Here is a 22,993-nt window from a genome sequence, read left to right on the forward strand (position 1 = left end):
AGAAGAAAGAAAGAAAGAAAGAAAGAAAGAAAGAGAAAGAAAGAAGAAGAAGAAGAAGAAGAAAAGAGAGAAAGAAAGAAGAAAGAGAAAGAAAGAAAGAAAGAAAGAAAGAAAGAAAGAAAGAAAGAAAGAAAGAAAGAAAGAAAGAAAGAAAGAAAGAGAAAGAAAGAAAGAAGAAAGAAAGAGAAAGAAGGAAAGAGAAAGAAAGAGAGAAAGTAAGAGAAAGAAAGAGAAAAAGAAAGGAAGGAAGGAAGGAAGAAAGAAAAAGAAAAGAAAGAAAAAGAAAGAAAGAAAGAAAGAAAGAAAGAAAGAAAGAAAGAAAGAAAGAAAGAAAGAAAGAAAGAAAGAAAGAAAGAAAGAAAGAAAGAAAGAAAGAAAGAAAGAAAGAAAGAAAGAAAGAAAGAAAAGAGAGAAAGAAAAAGAGAGAGAAAGAGAGAGAAAGAGAGAAAGAAAAAAGAAAGAAAGAAAGAAAAGAAAGAAAGAAAGAAAGAAAGAAAGAAAGAAAGAAAGAAAGAAAGAAAGAAAGAAAGAAAGAAAGAAAGAAAGAAAGAAAGAAAGAAAGGAAAAGTAAAGGAAGAAAAGGAAAGGAAAATCTTGCCACAGCTGCTCCTTTCTTTTTTTATATCTTCTAGATAGGGGCTCCTGCCTTTTTCATAGAACATTATAGAACATTAGAACTTGAATCATTTTGTTCTGTCTCATATTTCTATATTCTTCTACAAATTGAAATAAATAATCATTTATATTTGCAAATCATATTATACTTACATCTACTTATTAATTTTCACATTCACTTATTTAAACTTACAAATCAGTTACAATTCATATTCTCACTATAAAAATGTATTGGTCATTTCTCTGTGTAGAAATTTGTTATAATATTAAAGTTTTAGACACAAAAATCTAGCCCATTGTGTATACTTAAATATATAAAGCTAAATTATATTTAAAATTTTGCTTTTCACTTTAATTGAAAAGTAATACTGATGCATACTGAGGGGTGAATAAAGAATCTGATTATCTAGGTTAGTACTAGTGTAGTGCTACCCTATTTTGTGAAAGCAGCCAATGTCACTAGCTGGGTATTGGCATCTAGTTGCATTTTTTGAAATCAAATCGCTTAAAAGAATATCATAATGCTCATGCCACCTGGCATAAAGGAAGGAACCCATGTATGTAAGCTACTGTTCTGCCACTGATTCATATTCCCAGTTCCTTTGCTGGAATGCTAGGTCCTGAATTCAAGGTACTTGAGCTTAACTTCCAAAATAGCATGTAGCCAAAAAAGGGGGAAGTGTTTCAATTGACATTTAGTGAAACTTATGCCTGACAAGTTATTTATTCTACCATTTTTTGCTGATGATCTAACAAGCCCTAGAAGTAAAATAACTGATGGAGACAAAGTGACACAATGACACCTCTAGCGTCATCTGTGTAGAGTAGCCAAGAGACACCAGGAGCATCTTGTCCCAGCATGACCCTGATCTCAAATTTCTAAAAACCCCTACCCAGCAATAGCACACTGTACTTCAAGAGAAGAAGCAACAGTTAGTCACCAGATCAGAAAACAAGCTCCTAGGAAAATTGCCAAAAACAAAACAAACAAACAAACACCAAAAACTGGTCGGTGAGGTTTAAGAACTACTAGAAGTATCTTCAGAGTAGTCTTCCTAGAGATATGGGTCTGACAATGAGTATCACTCTGACCTGATCCCATGGAGAAGCTGTGAATTATGGAATGCAGAATGGAACCAATGTGTGACCTAGATGGCATGACATAGACATTAGCACCAAGTGTGTGTGAGTAGAGGCAATGTTAAATGGGGCAGGAGGGCCCATGATTTGGACACACACAGGCAGCAGCAGTGAGGTTTAGAGATGACAGGCTACAGACAAACAACTGTGACAGTGAAGTCAGGGAGTTTTTAAGTTGAAGGGCTTTCCTCTGCCCTTGGCCACCCTTCCTGGGTGACCCAAGCAAGCCTCAGGACAATTTTTAACTTCAACTAAGTTTTATGCACCCAAAGAAGAGCTTTGCCTTAGCATAGCAAGACTATAAATCATCAGTTGTGGTAATGGAGGGTAGTTTTTGGAATCACAGGACCATATAAATTCAGACTAGTGCACCCAGAAAAAGGGGCAACCTCTCTACACATTTCTTCTAGGCTAGGAGACCCACAACAAAACATAAAAAACACTGGCACATAAAAAAAATAAAATAAAATGTAAAAAAAATTCACTGGCACACTTCAAATTTTATGATGAGAAGACAACATAGAACCCAACACTGCTTTATATAGTGAATGCAGAAGGTAGTTCTAGTTGCCTAACTAACAGTAGCAAATTATAAGATCTCTCAGATAAGGTATTTAGAGGCAAAATGTTTCAAGAACTCAAAAAAAAAAACCCTTAGGGTAAATACAACAAAAAGCCAAGAATACTCAAGGCAATATGAGAGTAGACATGAAAACACATCAAACAGAAAGAAATCGTTGGTGAAATGAAAAACTCATTAGCAGCTCTCACCAATATTGTAATAGTAGCTGCTACTACTCGTAGCCTTCATCAACATAGTAACTTCTGATGGGCAGAATCAATGTGGTGGTAGGTGAGCTGCATCATATCTCCATACAAAAGAAGATATTGGAAAAGTGCCTTAAAATAATAAAGAGAAGATGAGGAAAAAAATCATCAAAATAAGAGAAGACACGGTAATTATTTTGGATAAATTTAAAATGAACTACATAAGAATAATTGGGGTAACAGAAGGCAGGAAGAAACCCCTGTGAAAAAACAGCACTGAAATAATTTATTGCTGGGAAGTTTCCATAACTGAGAAGTGTGAGCACATATATCCTGAACAACCAGAGTCCAAAAAAAAGTACCCCAAGGCATATCCCAATCGCAATGATAAAAACCATATATAGGGATAGAATATTGAAAGTAGCAAGATAAAAAGGGAAATTACATACAAGTAGCATTCTTAAGGTTACTGATATATTCTAAGCAACCCTCCTGGCACTGAAGTAGCAGTGAAATAAAGTAAAAAAAACTTAATGAAATGAACACCCTGTCAGGTATACTTGGCCTATATTGACTTTCATTGAGGTTTGAAAGAATATAGTGCTTTTCAAATAAACAATAGCTTAGAAATATCACAAACTCAAAGCCAACATTCAAGTTAGTAAGGAAGCGTCTATTGTAAGGCAAACACACCCACCTTCTAAAAAATATAGCCAGTATCTCATGATAACCGTGTCTCAATGAGAATGGACCAAATGAACAGTTAAAAGAAACAAAGTGGCAAAATGGATCAGAAAATTGAGTCCTTCAGTTTGGCCTGCACACAAAGCTGTAAGGCATCTGCCTTGTGCACGCTAGTCTAGGACGGACCACGGTTTGATCCCCCGCATCCCATAAGGTCCCCCAAGCCAGGAGCAATTTCTGACTGCATACCCAGGAGTAACTCCTGAGAGTCACCGGGTGTGGCCAAAAACAAATAAATAAATAAATAAATAAATAAATAAATAAATAAAAAGAAACAATTGAATAGTCAAAGTAAATATAGCCTCTAAGTCAAAGATTGGAAAACAATCCTTCAAGCAAAGAAATCCTTTATAAAGGCTGGGGTGGCCATACTAATATCAGATGAAAGAGACTTTAGTCTAAAAAAGGTTACAAGTAGCAGAGAAGGTAATTTCTTAATAATCAATTGATCTGTACATCAGGAAAAAAATATACTATGAAACATATATGCACCATTGTGGGGCCAGGGAAATACTTAAAACAATTACTAATAGACACAAAGTCATCAATACCAAAATGTAGTAATGTGAGCAATCAAAAACACTCTGTCACATACTGAGAGTTCAAATAAGCTAAAAATTAACAATTATATCCTTGCTTTGAGGAAAGAAATTGAAGAGTCGGGTTTAGTATATATTCATGTAATGTATGTATATTATATATTTAACATATATAAATATATGTTTTCTATAAGTATATTTATATATACACATATACATCCCATTTGTTTCTCACAATCTGAATACACATTCTTCTCTAATGCACCTAGGAAATAGCACAAGATTCACCACATGCTGAGCATAAAATATACATCCAAAATATTAAGAGAATAGAAATTAAATCAACTATCTTTTCCAACTATGAAAGTAGTTCAGTTTCCAACTGAAAGTAGAAGGGAAATACAAACAAAAATGGAGAAATAACTTTAAGACTTTAAAATTAAACAGCTCATTTCTGAACAATCATTAGGTCAGAAACAAAATCAGAGAAAATAAAATAATTGCTGAAAATAAATGAGTACTCATAATGTGTGAGAGACAGTAAGGCATATATGGATGACAATTTATAGCTTTGTATGCATGTTATCAGAGAGGAGGAAAATGCATATGTGATAACTTAATGGGACAGCTGGAGACATTGAATAAAAGATCAGCTAATTGAACAGAAAGTAGGTAGGCAGAAAAAAATAATAAAACAGAGAGCAGAATTTATTGAATTGAACACAGAATACAGTCCAAGAGATCAATGAAAGCAAAAATTGGTTATTTGAAAAATAAACAAGATTTATAAACTTCTAAAGATTTAAAATGGAAAGAGATAGAAACTTAATAAACCACATCAGAAATGAAAAGGGGAAAATTACAACAGATATTATAAAAATGAAAAGGAAAGACAGAGATCACTTTGAGAATCTTTATGCCACAAAACAAGAGTACTTCAAATAAATGAATAAATTTCTAAACTTTTATAACCTCTCGAGCTTGAAACAAGTTGATTGTTAATACTTGAATAGACTTATCATGATTGAGGAAATGGAAATGAAAATCAAAAGGCTTCCAAATATAAAGTCCATTGCAGATTGACTCACCAGTAAATTCCTTCAAATCTCTAAATAGAATTTATGCCAATCCTTTGAGGCTATTACAGGTGTTTGTAAAGACAGACATACTCAAACAGTTTCTATAAAACTAACATTACACGAATACCAAAAACAGACAAAGAATCCACTTTAACAGGGAATTATAGAACTATTTCCTTAATGAATAAAGAGAAAAACATACCAGAAAATACTGGCAAATAGAAACCAATAACTCATCAAGAAGGTTATCCATCATGACTGCTTAGGATTCACTTCAGAGATGCAAAGATGGTTTGATATATTAAGTATATCAATATAACACAAATCAATAAAAAAATTTAAATGATATAATGATATAAATAGATGCAGAGAGATGGAAAAAAATTCAGCACCCATTCACAAAAATTCTCCAACAAGGTGTGAATTGAAGAAATTTGACTCAATATAAGAAAAGTCATCAAATCATTTGAATATCCTTTGGAAGAATAAATATCCATAAATGGTTAAACAAATCATTGGGGTCTGAGGAGATGGGAGGAATCACTTTCTCCAACATTAAACTCTACTATAAAGTAGTAGTCATTAAAAACCATGGTACTGGAATAAAGACAAACTTTCAAATCAATGTAATAGATTTGAATATTCTGAGACTGGGACCCAAACATACAATTAACTAATTTTGGTAAAGGTGAAAAAATAAAAGGGTCTGGAGTGGTGGGACAGGTGGTAAGGCATCTGCTTTGCCCACACTGTTTAGGACTGACCTTAGTTGGATCACCCAGCATCCCTTATGGTCCCCCAATTCAGGAATGATTTCTGGGCACATAGCCAAGAGTAACTCCTGAATGTCACTGGGTGTGGCCCAAAATGAAAAAAAAAAAAAAGAAGAAGAAGAAAGAAAAAAATGTGAAGCAAGGAAAGCCTCTACAACAAGTTGTTGGGAAAAATGGTCTGCCACATACAAAAAAGCAAATTCAAATCTCTTTAAGCCTTAAACAAAGGGCAAATCTAAATGGATTAAAGACCATGATATAAGACCTGATATAATGTTTCACATAAAAACTCAACACAAAGGGACCCATTCTCAAAGTCAACTAAAAAGAAGCAAGGTCAAAGTTTGATGTAATAGATACTAATGCTTGAGGTAAAGATAAAACATGAATATCTTTAGCTTCCTTAGCTTAGAGAACCTGTCAAATCACTGTCTAAAGAAGATTTTTAGTGGTCATTCCCATCCCTCCTAAAAATAAGCTCTCTAATGTACTTGATAAGAGATCAGAAAGCATGCACAGCTTCTCTCATTCTGGAAAATTGGTAAATATGAGCATAGCAAAAATGGTCATTCACAGGGAATCTGCTCATTTCTCATTTTTACCACTTAAATATCTTAAGATAAATTTTCATTTCAAAGATAGAGTACTCAAAATATAGACAAGTATTTGTATTACTTCTATGACATTATCTTCCATCAAAATATAAGAAATTTGGATGCGATGCGAAAAGCATAGACCCACAGGGTCCCATCATCAGTCCAATCCTTAACATTCAATATTGTTCTCCAAACACTGAACAAGAACTAAAAAGAACAAACACTGAACAAGAACTGAACACAGAACAAGGAGTAAGCTGATAAACATGACCAGATTTCCCCCACAGACACATACAGAATAACCAGTAAAAATAATCAATTATTTCAAGCAGACTTAACTAAAGACTTCGACTGGTACAGAGTGTTGTACATTGCATGATTGAAAGTCAATCGTGAACAACTTTGAAAATTTGAAAAAAAATATTACAACTGTATCATAAACTGCCTTGTAACCATGGTGTTCAAATAAAATAATAAAGTTTTAGGGCCAGAGAGATAGCATGGAGGTAGGGCATTTGCCTTGCATGCAGAAGGACGGTGGTTCGAATCCCAGCATCCCATATGATCCCCTGAGCCTGCCAGGAGTGATTTCTGAGCGCAGAGCCAGGAGTAACCCCTGAACACTGCCAGATGTGACCCAAAAATCAAAAAGAATAATTTTTAATGACAAAACAAAAAACAAAAATAGAATCAATTTCTAACATAGTTAACTAAAGACTTCTATTTAAAATGAGTAAATATGACTGAAATGAGAGGAAGAAAAGTTTAAAACCATAAACTTATATGCCCTCCAAAACAAAGGAATTTCCTCCCCCACCCTGTGTCCTATTGTGACTTCAGTGGCCAATGATGTCACTGATGTCTATATAAACAAGACCTGTGTGTTCCAGTCTCATTTGCCTTAGGCAAGCGACCAGGGTAGCTGGAAAATTAGAATATGAATTTCGAGTATTTCTCTCATACTTGACTCCTCTCACCAATATGAAGATTGGGGTCTCTATTTTGACTTCGGATGTGCCCTCCTTTGATCATTTACATCATAGTCAACGGCATAAGAAAAAGCCATCTCTAGTACCAGATAAGGGGGCAGGATGAGTTTCTGGAGATTTCATGGCAGGACAGTGTTTCAGAAGACAATTCAGAGACACACTGAGATTGGGGAGTCTGAAGTCAGGATAGAACAATAATCCTCTAACAGACCAGAGAGTAGAGAGATTTGGAGGAGCCTATTACCTCAAGTTCAAAGACTATTTGATGAGATCAGTCCCGCACTGGATTGTTGGAGAACTGGAGTCTCAGCTCTGCAGAACACAAGTCACAGACCAACAAGGGTCCCCTTGTGAGGTGGTTCAGGACAGTGGAGAGGAGTTTCTGAGAGCCTCTCAGCAGATGGGACTAGTGTCCTCCCTAATCCAGTCCCAAGATCACGGGCCTTATTCTAGGAGTTTCCCTGGTAGGACTAACTGGTACCATGGATGTGGGCCTGTTGTAGCATCTGTGTCCATAATCCAGGGAGAAAGCTTACCCTGTGCTCAGTCAAGTCTTTCTGTGCTGCTCAGAAGGGGCTTCTCTGAGCTGCCCAGAGTGACTCCTTCACTCTCTTTTCAGCAAAAGAGGACAGAGAGGAAGACAGTGTCCTTAGTCAGAGGTCAGGAGCCAACTTTCAAAGTGCTCCAGGCCATGAGCTCTGAGGATGTCAGTGTAGACACCGTCTCTCAAAAAACCTGGGGCCCAGAAAGGAGCAGCTGATGGAAAATCAGGCAAGACCTGAGGAGCTTTAGGGAGTCCCACTGACCCATCCTTTGACATTTCTTAAGGACATTGACCGCTGCCCCCAGATGGGCATGGGTGGGCTGAGGGGTTCAGGAAACTTGTGTCTCTTGACTTGGTCCGATTCCCTGAGTACTTGGAGGACGGATCCTTTTGGGGCTCCTGGGTCCCATCTGAGAGCCCCAAATGGTAGGACAGGCCTTTGCCCAGGAGCAGGTGCCAATGTGAGTGATTATGTAGATTGGGCAGATCTGGGGGCTCAAGGAAGAGTAGGCTGGGGTCACCCTAGACCCCTGAACCACAGCTCTCTTTCAGCCCCTGATGAGCACCTCCTCCTCCCTGCAGCAGCCAGGATTCCTGCTTTAGAGGAGGACGAGAGGTGTCCTTGCTGATATCCATCATCGTTAGGTGATGCTTGTCCCCCTCTTCCTCCTCAAATCAAGGCAGGGGGTTGTAGGACATGGACAAGGTCTGGGAGCCATTTGGCCCTAGGGCAGTTAACGGCCACTATGATGTCATAAGGCCTTTGGGGGTACTGCGACATCATGAACTTGAGACTCGGGGAGGACGGGGAATCCAAAGCCCTTTGTGCCCTGCCAAGCCCAGGGATCCTTTTCTCTCCCTCCTGCTACATTCTTGTTCTCTGTGACCTCTGAAAAGAGAACACTGTAGAAAAGAGCAATACTATGAACCACTCTACTTTTCAGTACTCCTGTCACCCACCACCTGTGCAAGGGTACCCTAAGAGGTGCCCCCACAACTGGGCTGCCACCCTCCTCTCTCAGGCTCTGGCAAAACATCTTCCGAGGCTATGCACCTTCTTGCTCCTCCCCTCCCCTAGGGGAAGAACTGCCACTTCCTCTGCCTCTACCCGGCCCACCCCATTCAACCCGCCTACCCAATTCCAGACTCTCTTTCAAAATAATGACATCTGTATTGAGACCCACTAGGGTACTTCGGACTTGCCACAGTGGACAGGGCCATGCTTCTTATCAGAAGTACCCAGAGATGAGGTCCAGGGGTGTCTCACAGCTGGCCGGCATTCTCCACCATTGCCCAGGTCTGGCAGCAGACTGGTGTCCCACAAAGGTCATGGACCTTATTGAGTCTATGATCAATTCACCACTTGAAACACCTCAGGACCAGACTTAGCCTGCAGTTGGGTCAATCTAAAGGCCTTGAATGGAGGGTACAGGATGCTAGGGAAGGTGATGAGGGCTCCCCAACATCAGAGCCCCTTTCTCGCCTTTTCTCTCCCCCCTTTCTTCCACCCTTCCTCCCACCACTAGAATTCCTTTTCAATATCAGGATATCTGTATCAACACCCTGAGGGGTACTTTGGGCTAGCACCCAAGATCAGGCCATATTTGGTTTCAGAGGGCCCCAGAGGCCAATCCCAGTTGGTTGCAATGCTGGCTGAATGAGTTGCTCTATGTATTACAATTCACTGAACTAGACTTCCAGCAGGATCCAACTGAAATAAAGCCGTGAAGGGAGTGTACAGGCTTCCAGGGAGTGCGATGAGGGATCCCCAAAACCAGATCCTCTTCCTTGCCTTTCCTCCCCCTCCCTTTTCCTTCCCTCTTTCTCCAGTCTCCAACTCCCTGAAGCAGAGGCTGAGTTAAATTTAAACTATGTTGATTTGCCCCCAGGTGACAAGGAACCAGGGATAACCCAGTTCAAGCTTATCTAGAGCAGGACATCCTTGCAGGAATCTAATTAGAAAAGTGTTTCAATGTATTTTCACTTGCTGTGTACCCCCAACTATGAATTAACCCAGTAAATCAAACAATGTTCTTGTTGACACTGCTGGTTTTCCTGACACTGAGTATGATGGGGATCAGGAGAAAGATGAGGGTGACACAACTCACAGAGACCCTGCTGTTTCCCGGAGCTCCTTTAGGAGTAGACACCTGGTGCTCTCTCAAGTCCTCGAACAAGATTGAGTAGATTTTAGTTTTTAGGAATATATAAAGCAGTCTCTTGCTTCTCTCACTGGTGTAGATAGAACCTTGCATGAAGACAGTCAAAGGCTCAGAGGCCCCCAGAAGCAGAAGATATGACCTGACTAACAGAAAGTCAGGAACTAGAGGTGGACATGGAGATGTCTGAATGTTTGTGGGCAGCACTGAAATGCTCTTTTGTTGGTTCCTCTGGAAAGGACAGGAATAGCAATGCCTTTCCCAAAACAAACCCTACATCCATGATGAAACACTAAATAGACATGTTGGGAAGAAACAATGACTGGATGGCCACCTACCCATGAGGTCTCAAAGATGAGAGGGGGAGACAATGTCTTCTGGGACTTCACAAAGTGGGGATGTGAGGAACATTCAAGGGGGAAGGATGGCCTGCATGAAGCTTCAGTGTATGCCCTTCTCAGAGTCTTGTAGCATAGTCTTCCACAGTAGGGAACAGGCCCTTCCTGGATGCCAATCATAGTGTCCCACACAATGTCCTGCTGCTCTTGGGGAGTTTGTGGGTCAATGATGATGACAGTCTATAAGGATAAAGCCAAACACATCCTTCCCTTGATAGAGTTTGTTAGTAGGTTCTGCTGTATAGACACACTTATAACAATACACAAGAGACTTTTCTCATATTCACTTCTCATGTGGTGATATTTACAGGAAATACCTGTATATTTATGTCCTTGACAGAGTCAGGGAACATTTCCCAGGAATTCCTACAGTCTTGAAGCAGAAGTTCAAGGCTACAGGTCTTGGGGTTCCACCAGGGTGTCCCATGAAAATATGGTTTTCGATGTGAAAACACTAATATCTACTCTCTTCAAGGAACTGTAGCAAGGTATTACCTAGAGTCTCAGCAATGGAGTGACATTTTTAGGGGGAACTTGAAGTAATTTTTCTAAATAAATTTTCTGAATGCTTGTTCCTAAGAAAAAGGGCTCCAGCATATACTTTGCATGGAGGAGCCCAGTATTCCTTTTCCAGCATAACACTGTCTGATAGATTCTATAAAGATAGACTGCCGATAACACTGTTGATAGACTGAAAATCAGATTCTTTAAATTGTTGCTTGTTTTCTGCTCACAATTCCCCTTAAAGGCAGGAAATACAAAACCAACACAGAGTGTGCTACAACCTTTCTCATACCCAAATAACTAGCTCCTTGACTAGAGTGAAGCCCCTAATTTCCTCTCATCTAAAAGTCCAGATTGCAAGAGGAGATTCTCTGGATTTCATCATGTGGTCTCAGAGTCCATTACCGTTATTTAATAACCGTCTTCTACCTGGAGTGTTCCTGTCTTCTGAATAACAGTGTCATCAATCATTTTAAAAATCTTATAGACTAGCCTTGAGCATAGGTCCAACTCTGTGTTGATCACAGCACCACATTGGTGTTCTGATCATGGAGCTATGTTGGCTACCGTGACTGACTCAGTGGTTACTTTTGCAAAACTCCCTGCCATCTTTTCAGTGCTAAGTGCTGCTTTGCTATAAGCCCATATACCAACAGGAAAAAGGCAACCTTCAAGTAATAAGTAACTTCTCAGCCTAGGGGAGGAAGACACTGCCTGATACCATGGAGCCAAGTCTCCCCTTAACTTACATTCCTGAGTTAAAAGCTAAATGCAACAAAGCTTGCCCCACCATAAACCTGCTGAGAGTTCCGGGAAAGTGGTCTGCAAACCCTACTTTAGGGTCATAGGGCAATTCCTTGAAAACTGCTGACTTAGGAGTGATTGTAAAATTGTCACTGCTTCTCCCTCCCTTCTGGAAGATGATTTACTGCCTTTGTTTCATGGCTTTCGCGCCAAAATGTATGATTGACACCATCTTTTACCTGCCCCCTTCTCCTCCTCTATATAAGAGATGCAGGACCCTAATAAAGACACCTTAGAACGGTCTGATCGCCAAAGGTCATTATTATTAACCTCTCTTAGATTTTTTACAGGTGTGGTTGTTCTTCTAGCCCTGCTAAATAAAGGTGCGGTCTTCCGTGAGCCTCTCAGCCGATTCCCGCTGGCCGGGCCCCTCCGGGGGGCTTGCAGGACCCAGCAGAGCTAGATGAAGGTCATGAACACAAGCAACTGTAGACCCCAAACAAACAAATAGGTATTTTTCATGTGCTCAAAATTTACTAATAAAGATAAAATATGATATTATAAATATGATAGCACACTGAACATTATGACATGATTTTCAGAAAATTCAATGTTTCTTTATATTTTAGGGATGTTAATTTTTCTCAGCTTATTGTTGTTTTTAGAATTTAACTTCATTAAGTTTATTAGCCAAGTAAGGTCTGTAAGAGTGCTAATAATAGAATCAGCAGGCTTACTCAATCTCTAAAATTAATAGGATCAATAAAATATATTTATTTGTACATAATGAATGGAATTGTCAAAAAGTTTCTGAATTCTTTAATAATAAACAACATAAAATTTCAATATAATTATCAAAGATTTTAGAGAAACCTTCATATCCTTATAACATGGTTCCTTAAAGATACAAGAGAAATAATTGCTGAACTATAGGGTTACTATACTGAGATGAAAAAAATATATGTGAAGAATGACTGTGGAAGAAATGTGGAAGAAATACAAATGAAGATCTTCCCAGTCATGTGAGAGAGGCATCTACATAGATTTTGAGGACCCAAAATTACCAAACAAAATAGACTAACAAAACAATACCAAATCATATAGTTAGCAAAAAGAGTATTTAAACAGCCAGAGAGAAGACACTAATATGCCCCTTCAATAATATTTGCAAATTATGTTACTTAAAAAGAAAAACTTAAAAAGAAAACAAAGAAAAAAGATAGAAAGGAAAATGAGGGTAGGAGAGAGAGAACTAAAGAGAGAGAGAATAAATGAACAGATGGATTTTTCTCAAAGGAGCTGCAATAAATAGGTATTTTTAAGCTAATTTTTCTGTGGATGAATATCATTCATTTTATTCGGGGTGGTAGTATTTCTGCAGAACACAAAAGAGAATTTGTTTGATATAATGGCATTATTTACCAGTCACTGAGACACCTATTCTGAGATCACTTGTTGCATTAATCCTTGCAATATCTGTTTCTTCTCAGGTTTCCAGCCCCAGTCTTTCCTCTTAGTCACCCATTCTCTATAATTAAGTCACAAGAAGAGAAGAGTTTCAATCGCATTGAAGCTTTCAAGTTGAGTCTCTTAAGTTCTAGGTCTTAGATTATTATCTTTAGATCATCATTATTTACTCCTGCTTTAGAATAAAAGCCTATAAACACTGCACATGCTTCTAGACCATATGTTTCTTGTGCTCACAGGTTTGCTAATGCTACTCTGCACTTTATGTCAAATTCTTGCCTCCCCTTATAGCTTGGAAGAACACTCATTGGTGACAGCATGGGATTCATTTCCTTCTCCTGCTGGTTTCTAGGCCTGACTCTTCTGCCTCTATTAGACAAAATTTTAGAAAGGGAATATTGTTTTTCTATAATGGAATTTACCATACTTTACATTATTGTATTTATATAATTTCCTTCATAGAAAACAGAAACACATGTATCTTTCATACCGTCAGTGTATAATGTAAACTAAAAGTTTATAGAATGGCACACAGCAGGACATGTGGGTAGATTAGTAGGGTTAGGGTTAGGATGAAAAGATTTTTCATTACGTATATTAGAAAAGTTCTGGAAGAAAACATCAGAGACAATAAAATGTGCAGTGTTCTTGCTAGCACAAACATTCTGTCTTTGATCTCTTGCACTTCTGGTATGATTTTGAAAAATATTTCAAAATAAAGCAAATTTATTTGTATCAAAATAGTCTGCTAGCTTTCCTTATCAATTTGTATTTGATACAGCACACTTAAACATATAGACAGCATTTTTATATGATAAAGCTTTAAATAATTTATTTCAAAGATATTCTTTACTATATTTACATTTGTGAGAGAATCACTGGACGAGACCTTTAGAATAACAATATAAAATTCATTATTTATTTCCTTAGGAAAAGACAGTCAAGGGATGTGATACATATTTAAAAGCATTTGAAGTGTATTATAAAAACGATGTCACAACGTGCATTATCCCAAGAAAAACTAATTTTAAATATTTATAAGTGTTATAGGAACTGGAGAGATAACACAGCAGTAGGGCGTTTTTCTTGCAAGCAGTTGACCCAATGGTGGTTTGAATCTTGGCATCCCATATGGTCCCCTGTGCCTTCCAGGACCGATTTCTGAACACAGAGCCAGGAGTAACCCCTAACAACTGCCGGGTGTGTCCCAAACCCCTCCCAAAATTTATAAGTATTAATAAAGTGCTTTTTAAATTCCTAAAGAATATTAAAATTATTTTCACTATAAAACATGATTTTTATTTGACATCTAGGATATTCTTATTTTTAAATAATCTTATGAATTCTGCAAATATCAAACAAAGCAAAGTATAAGTATTAGAAGCATAATGAGTTTGGGACTATGTAAGAAGGAATCTGAGAATCAAGTATGTTGTTTCATGTCGTGGTGTATAAAACATTCCATCATGGTCTCTAGAAGGAGCTGATACATACAATATGAAAATCAGGATCCGGAGAAAGTATACTGCCTTTCGAGAATGGCTGTTGTCCAATGGTAAGGGAATAATTTAGGTTCCTAAAATTTGTCATGCAAATAGTCAAACTGCCAAAAGCACATTGTGAGTAAAAGTGTGTGGTTTTAATAGCAGATCATCAGCAAAATATGGTTGTAACAGAAACAGTAATAGTCTGTGACTGAGTGGAAGTTTTCCTGGGACCATAAAGAAAGATCTTGGGGTTTGATAATTAAGATGCTCGGAGCCTGTAGTCAATCTCATGACAATATGCTTCAACGGTTAGAGACATCGTATATTTCATAGGCCAAGGGAATTTCCTTTCTAATTTCCCCAATGTTTACTTTGCCTATGCAACACACACACACACACACACACACACACAAACACACACACAAATATATCACAACTCTTGCCACATTTGCCCCCCTTTTTTCTATTCTTTTAATTTTACTTATATCTTCTGGATAGGGGCTTCTGCCTTTTTCATAGAATCTTAGAACTTGAATCATTTTGTGTTGTCTCTTATGTCTATGTCTTCCTACAAATTAAGAAAAAAAAAAAAGTAGATGGGACCCAAGGTTCAAGTGGTTTCAGGAGCATTGAGAGGGAAAAAATAGTCAGATCTAAATACATAAGTCAACGTCAACGACAATAGAATCAAAAGAACCAAACTATAATAAGTTAAATTAAAAATGGATCTGTTATATTAGTAGTCCAGAGGCAAAGTGTGGAGGTATGGGCTGCATGCTGGGAACTATAGTAGAGGAAGGTCAACACTAGTAGTGGGAATGGCCCTAATTCACTGTCACTATATGCCTGAAATACAACTGTGAAAGACTTGTAATTTACAATGGTCTCAATAAAAAAATAGATATTAGATTACCTAGAATTATCTGTGTTTTTTTGAACCAACTTATTATTGAATCTATTTTTTCTCCAAATTTTCTAGCCAGTTATTGTAGATTCTTTGATTAGTGGGTTATCATTTATTTTACTAGAAAAGCTGTCAATGTTTCAGAAATGAGTTTATCCTAAAAACTGTAATTTATAAATTGTCTAACTGATAATAACTCTTGTCATGGTGTGTCTAAATAAATCTGAATTTTATTTATCTTGGCTTTCTTTGCCTCCAAATATTGCATTAATCATATTATATAGAAAACAATAATCACTTATAAACAACCTTCAAAACATAATTTCTTTTGTTCACTCAGTTTTAAAAAGTGTAACTACATTTTCATACTATACAGTGGTCCTCAAACTATAGCCCATATTTGTTCCTGTTTTGTTTCTTCACTTTAAAATAAGTTATATGCAGTATGCATAGGCATTTGTTCATAGTTTTTGTTTTTATTGTAGTCTGGCCCTCCAACTGTCTGAGGGACAGTGAAGTGGCCCCTGTTAAAAAAGTTTGAGGACCATTGATATACAAAAATATTAAAAGAATAAGTAAAAACATATTTATGTCCTTACATGTTTATTTTCTTCCTCTTTATTGGTTTTTGTTTTGCTTTTGTTTTTTTAGGGGACCATAACCAGGAATTGCTCCTGAGTTCAAGCTCAGAAATTACTCTACTCAATTCAGGGGACCATATGGGATGCCAGGTATAGAACCCAGGTGGACCTCATGCAAGGTCTTCCCTGCTGTGCTATTGTTCTGCCCATTGTGTGTGTGTTTTCTTGTTATTCAAATTTTACTGTATTCAAAATCAAACTAGCTAGTGAGTGTCTAACTTCAGACTTGGCTTCTGTAAGCCTCTTAAGTGATCCTGGAGTAGACTTTGATATAAGAGAAAGAAGAATCATCAGCAATGCTGATGGATTCTTCAGGGTTTCATGGGCAGATGATCAATTCTCAGTAGGGCAAAACCATTCTCATATGCAGAATTATTACATTGAGCTTTCTCCAGGAAGAGGAATATTGTAGTCAGAATTTCTAAGAACAAAAACGCACTATTTGTAGAGATCTAGAAAGATGCCAGGTTTCTATGTAGCTCAAACCATTAAATATAGACACGTATTATTCCTCATTTTTCTCATGGGTTCCTAGGATTCACAGAGGTCAATCATGTTCAAAGGCACACAGCAGAGAAGGCAGAAGTCACAGCTGTTCATCTGCAAAGCCCATACTGTGTTTTGTTGAGCAGATGCTTAAGTAAGGTGGCATAGATCAGTTAGTCTGGAGTTTTTAGTTAAGCAGAGGAATGAAAGCTGCCATGGCTTCTGGAAACAAACTCAGCTGGAAGGCTGGCTAGCAATGGAATCCTAAAGTGCCTCAGGGAGTCAAGCCTTCCCTGTCCAAAAGTTTATATCTGTATCCAGTGGAGATGCATGAGTAGAGAGAACAGAATAGAATAAACAGTAAGTGCTGCTGCACTCCTTGGGGAGTTCTGCACTGGTTAAAAAATATATATATATATATATATATATATATATATATATATATATATATATATATATATATATATATCTGCAACACCACTTAGAACAGAGATGTGATTGTTATGAATAAAGAAGTGCTGGATCAATCATTAAGTGACAGATAATAAAGGTTATCCAGTTAGTTGGTTTCACATATGTAATGCCTGTCATGGATAAATTATGCTTAAAGCCTAAGTGATACCTAGCAAATGAGGTCTTAAACCTCATTTACGAGAGTGTAACCAAGTAGAAAGAAAAAAATGTTAGGTTGGGTATAATTAATATATTGAAACGTAGCTTCCTGCACAGGAAAACAAGTTTTCATAAAATGCATATGAGAGGAAAATATAGACAAAGCAAACTGTGTGAAAGTGTTGAACAAGTAACAGAGTCACAGTTGGCTGAGCTATGATCAGTAACTTAGGTTTCTGTCTTCTATGCAAAGGTTCCCATTTCTGTGGCTGCTCCTGCTCCAGAGATATAACTACATACATGCAAAATGAAGAATGTTAAATAAAAAATGTTAAATTAAAAAAGTTCATTAAAGGGGCTGGAGAGATAGCATGGAGGTAAGCCATTTGCCTTGCATGCAGAAGGACAGTGGTTCAAATCTCAGCATCCCATATAGTCCCCTGAGCCTATCAGGAGTGATCTGAGCATAGAGCCAGGAGTAACCCCTCAGCACCGCTGGGTGTGACCCAAACCCCACCCAAAAAAAAGTTTATTATATATGAACTTTCTAAAATATAAAGGTCTTGTTGGTTTAGTTGTCATGTCATGGGACTCTCTGTGTAGGTAAAATTTCTTGTGAGGGTTTGCCAGGTAAAAGAACTTTGAATACCCAAGTCTTCTCATTCAGTGCCTTTGTTTCTGCTAAATCAATTCTTCAGAGGAAGCTGGTCTTGGTTTTGAACTGATATCATAAAGACTGGACCTCAGAATCAGTTCCAAGCAATACTTGTTTTTTTAACTTCCTTAAATGTACTGCCAGCATTGACCTATAACATTTTATAATATAAAATGCATAACACTCTGAATGACTTGAATATTTATGTGAATGTCTGTGAATTCTCCAGAAAATTCTTAGCACCTTTTTCTGTTAAGTCTGTTGAAGGACTTAGATTGCTCCATAATTCAACTATTATGCTCCGTCCACAACAAGAAGTTGTGAGTCATAGTGATCAGAATAAGATCTGTATTTCAAATTATTATTTTTTTGCCACAGAAAATTAAACAACCCTTTCTTTTAGCTTCAATTTTTGAGAAAGATCTGTTGAAATGTAGGAAAAAACTCACAAGTAAAATATCTAATTTAATATCATGTATTTAGAGAATTCATGTACTTATTAACTTTAAAGTAAAATGGGCAGACTAGGGTTGTAAATTCTTTGCTAGGAGGTGAGGCAGAAGGGTGGAATTTAAAAAGGGGGGAATAATTCATCTGAAAAAACTTTCACTCTAGATATTCTATCTTAAGATGGTTTCTTTCGTAAGATTTTTTTTTCTGGAAGTATCCTTGTATCTAGGTAATCCTCATTCTTCAAGTAAAAGTAACAATCTCTTCTGAGATTCTTGGAGTTTTCATTAAAATTGAATTTCATATGCCAAGGTCACAGTTATTAAAATCAAACTCTGAATAGTTTATCTGAACCTTTTCCAGAAATAAATTTTTATTTTGAGTTTAATACTGATGAAAATGTTTATCAAATATTTTAGTGATTTTATTTCACTTTTATATTCAATCATTAGATGCTAAAAGTAATGGTGATTAAATAAATTCATTCAATAAGTTATTGTAATGTACATAATCTAATTTCCAATTCCAGTGAAATAATAATTTTTCTGATTTTAAATTGTGTATCTTAGTAATTTAATAGGAATACTCACTTAAAAATCACGTCTTATGGGAACTTATTTAATAGCATGAACTGTTTCATTACTAGGCTTGCTCTCTAGATTTATGAAAGATAAAAAAATTTTAGACAAGAATAGGGTTTTTTTAGTGCACTTCTCTAAATAGTCTACTTTGGAGCAAAGGCTGAATGAGGAAAAATACTAAAGTTGATTTTACTATGCATCCAAGCAGCACTATTTACTCAGGATGGTAATTGTGCAGAAAAAGAAAGAAAATTAGTTTCCCACACAGACTGTCATTACAAATGAGTTTACAGTCAGCAATACAGTTTCACCTCGCCATGTTAACCCAACTTATATTGAATTCAAAATATATTAATCCCTGCAAAGCTTAATTCAAACACTCCCTCCCAGTAACCAGCTAGTACACCTTCCATTTCTAACACAAGATGCCAATAAAATTCTTGGTTTGAAATCTGAGCAGGCGACAAGATAATTTTATAAATGGGTCCATATAGAAGAGGAGGAACAGTTATAGAAAAAAACTCAAGCCAGGTGCCTGTCAAAGGCAGAGTCAGAAAGCAAATGAGAAATTACAAGACAAGTAATAAGCAGAAGCCAAAAATTTCCCTGGCACCTGCAGACCAAAGCTGGCAAGCTTCACATTGAGGAAAGACCTCGCACAAATATCTACATCAGAAAAAATTATTTTCAATTTAAAACATGTCTAAGCAGGGGGTCAGGGATGTTCTTCCCTTGCACACAGCCAACCAGGTTTCGATCCCCAGCGCCAGGAGTAAACTCTAAGCACTGCCAGATATGGCCTCCAAACATTGAAACAAACATAAATAAATAATAAAATAAATTAGGCGTAAAGTCTAGGCTTTTGATGTTCATTTCGAAGGCATGAGCTAAAAGGAAGACATAGTTAGATTAATCATATAGACAATGTATTGCACTTGTGTTCAGAGACATGAAGAAATTTGTTTTAGGTTCATTGTGGCTTACCTTTCTCTGAGCCTATTGATAAGACTAGCCCTTCGGTTCCTTTTATTTTCTTTTCCTTCTTCTGCAGTGAGTAGATTGAACTCATGACCCATGGCTTTACACATGAAACCCAATTATTCAACAGCTGGATAATATCCCCAGTCCTAAGCACTTATTTCTATGATGACTGTAAGATCCCTTTCAGGAGCTATAAGGATTATTTAAAGAAATGGTGATTTATTAATTCTAAAGCCTGAAAGTTACACAGCTCAACTAGGCTGTATGGAAGGGAAAGGAGAAGACAGAGATATAGAAACAAAGATTAAAGTGCAGGAGAAAAATATAGAGTAGCTGAGATAAGATAGTATGTCAGGGCCTGAGGATTTTTTTTTTTAATTGAACTGAGGTGAGAGTAGAGTTTTATGGGTGACTGTTGGTGACTTAAATCGTAAAGGGGAATTTAAAGCATGGGAAGAGAGACAAAGAAGAAATAAGGTAGGGGACCATAGCAATTATATACCACCTTGAGTGCAGACCTAGGATCCATCCCAGAAATTACATATGGTCCCAGAGCTCACGAGGAGTGATGCCTGAGTGCAGAACCTGGAGGAATCCCTGAGAATAGCCAGGTGTAATTCAAAACAAAGAAACAGAAATGGAAGGACCTAATCTCTATCAAAATGTTAGTTCTAGTGGAAATAAGGTAATGGCTACATTTGGTTTAAGGGAAGTCCTTCTGAGTAAAGCTGTTCTCTGGACAGCAAGTCAAACCAGGTAGACAGAATGAAACCAAGAGAAGATGGTTCCAGATGAGGTCAACTGATCAAAAGTCCCTGATCCACTTCTTTGAAGAATGTCATGGGTATCTTTAGAGGGATCGCATTAAATCTGTACAATGCTTTGGGGAGTATTGCTATTTTAATGATGTTAATCCTGCCAATCCATGAGTAGGGTATGTGCTTCGATTTCCACGTGTCCTCTCTTATTTCTTGGAGCAGAGTTTTATAGTTTTGTTTTTTTTTTGTATAGGTCCTTCACATTTTTAGTCAATTGATTCCAAGATATTTGAGTTTGTGTGGCACTATTGTGAATGGGTTTGTTTTCTTAATGTTCATTTCCTCCTTGTTGCTATTGGTGTATAGAAAGGCCATTGGTTTTTGTGTGTTAATTTTGTAGCCTGCCGCCTTTCTATATGAGTCTATTGTTTCTAGAAGCTTTTTCATAGAGTCTTTAGGGTTTTCTAAGTAAAGTATCATGTCATCTGCAAACAGTGAGAGCTTGACTTCTTCCTTTCCTATCTGAATTCCCTTGATATCTTTTTCTTGCCTAATCGCTATAGTGAGTACATCCAGTGCTATATTGAATAGGAGTGGTGAGAGAGGATAGCCTTGTCTTGTGCCAGAATTTAGAGGAAAGGCTTTCAGTTTTTCTCCATTGAGGACAATATTTGCCTCTGGTTTGTGGTAGATGGCCTCAACTATATTGAGAAAGGTTCATTCCATTCCCATCTTGCTGAGACTTTTGATCAAGAATGGGTGTTGGACCTTATCAAATACTTTCTCTGCATCTATTGATATGATCATGTGATTTTTATTTTTCTTGTTGTTGATGTTGTGTATTATGTTGATAGATTTATGGATGTTAAACCAGCCTTGCATTCCTGAGATGAAACCCAAATACAATCATGTATGTAATAAAGTTGGTTAAATAAAAAAATATTAAAAAAAAAAAAAACTAGGGGCCGGGAAGGTGGCGCTAGAGGTAAGGTGTCTGCCTTACAAGCGCTAGCCAAGGAACGGACCGTGGTTCGATCCCCCGGCGTCCCATATGGTCCCCCCAAGCCAGGGGCGATTTCTGAGCACATAGCCAGGAGTAACTCCTGAGCGTTAAACGGGTGTGGCCCCCCAAAAAAAAAACCAAAAAACCAAAAACAAAACAAAACAAAACAAAAAACTGATCAAAGGTGGCACTACACTCCAATTACATTGGATTTCTATCATGACAAACCAACATTTATTTTCACTTAAGCTTTGCTATGAAACTTATGGCTTTGTTTTAACACCAAAAGTGTCCCCAAGAAAAGTATCCCAAGCAAAATACTATCCCTTCAGTTATCAGGTTAAAAATTTGTACTGCTGCAAATACTTGAATGTAATCCAATGGTTCAGGATAATGAGTCATAGCTTGTAAGGATGAAATTAAGGTAAGTTTTGAGAGAAGTTGTGTGTAAGTGGCATTTATAACCTCAAAGAACTCAGTTTGGGGAGAAACAGATTTAAAGACAGGAAATTTTAAAACAGCGTAATACGTTTAATACTAGAGCTATACATAAGTTGCTATAGAAACACAGATAAGTTCTATAAGTAATTACATTTTCATTATTGCCTTAGCTACAAGAGATAAGAGCTAAATTGTGGGCTCAATTATAATAACACAGCTAACATTTACCAAAGATATAGGTTTTTTCTTTTCTCCCAGTCTTACCTTATTCACTTTACACTTTTTAATTAACCAAACATAGCTTTTTTTATTAGTAAGAAGCAAAAGTATTGCAATAAAATATACAATTAAAAATATGTTTAACAGACACTACCTTTTCAAATTTCTTTCAAAATTGCAAGATAAAAAGACGAAGTTGGAGTATTTAATGGATATTGCATTCCATAAGCACATGCATAGTTTAACTAGAAAAGTCTTAAAAAATAGAAATGAAGGTTGGAGAGATAACACAGTGGTAGGGCATTTGCCTTGCAAGTAGGCAACCCAGGATGGACCTGGGTTCAATTCCCAGCATCCCATATGGTCCCCCAAGCCTGCCAGGAGCAATTTCTGAGCACAAAGCCAGGAGTAACCTCTGAGTGCAGTAGGGTATGGCCCAAAACCCAAAAAAGAAAAAAAAATAGAAGTGAATGTCAGATGCTAAATATGAGACATTATGTATAATTTATGTAAAATGTTTAGTGATCAAAGTGTATAACCTTATTTCTCTAAGGTTACATTTTTAACTTAATAAAGCAGAAAGCATGACATTATTATGAATCTCACTTAATTGTAAAGAGCTTTCTAAAAGCTAGTTAACAGAAAGATCTTCAATAGTCTGTTATAAGCACATTATTTTTCATTAAAATTGAGTTTTAGGTGACGTGTTATAATAG

Source organism: Suncus etruscus, chromosome 10 (assembly GCF_024139225.1).
Source record: "Suncus etruscus isolate mSunEtr1 chromosome 10, mSunEtr1.pri.cur, whole genome shotgun sequence".
NCBI classification, from domain to species: Eukaryota; Metazoa; Chordata; class Mammalia; order Eulipotyphla; family Soricidae; genus Suncus; species Suncus etruscus.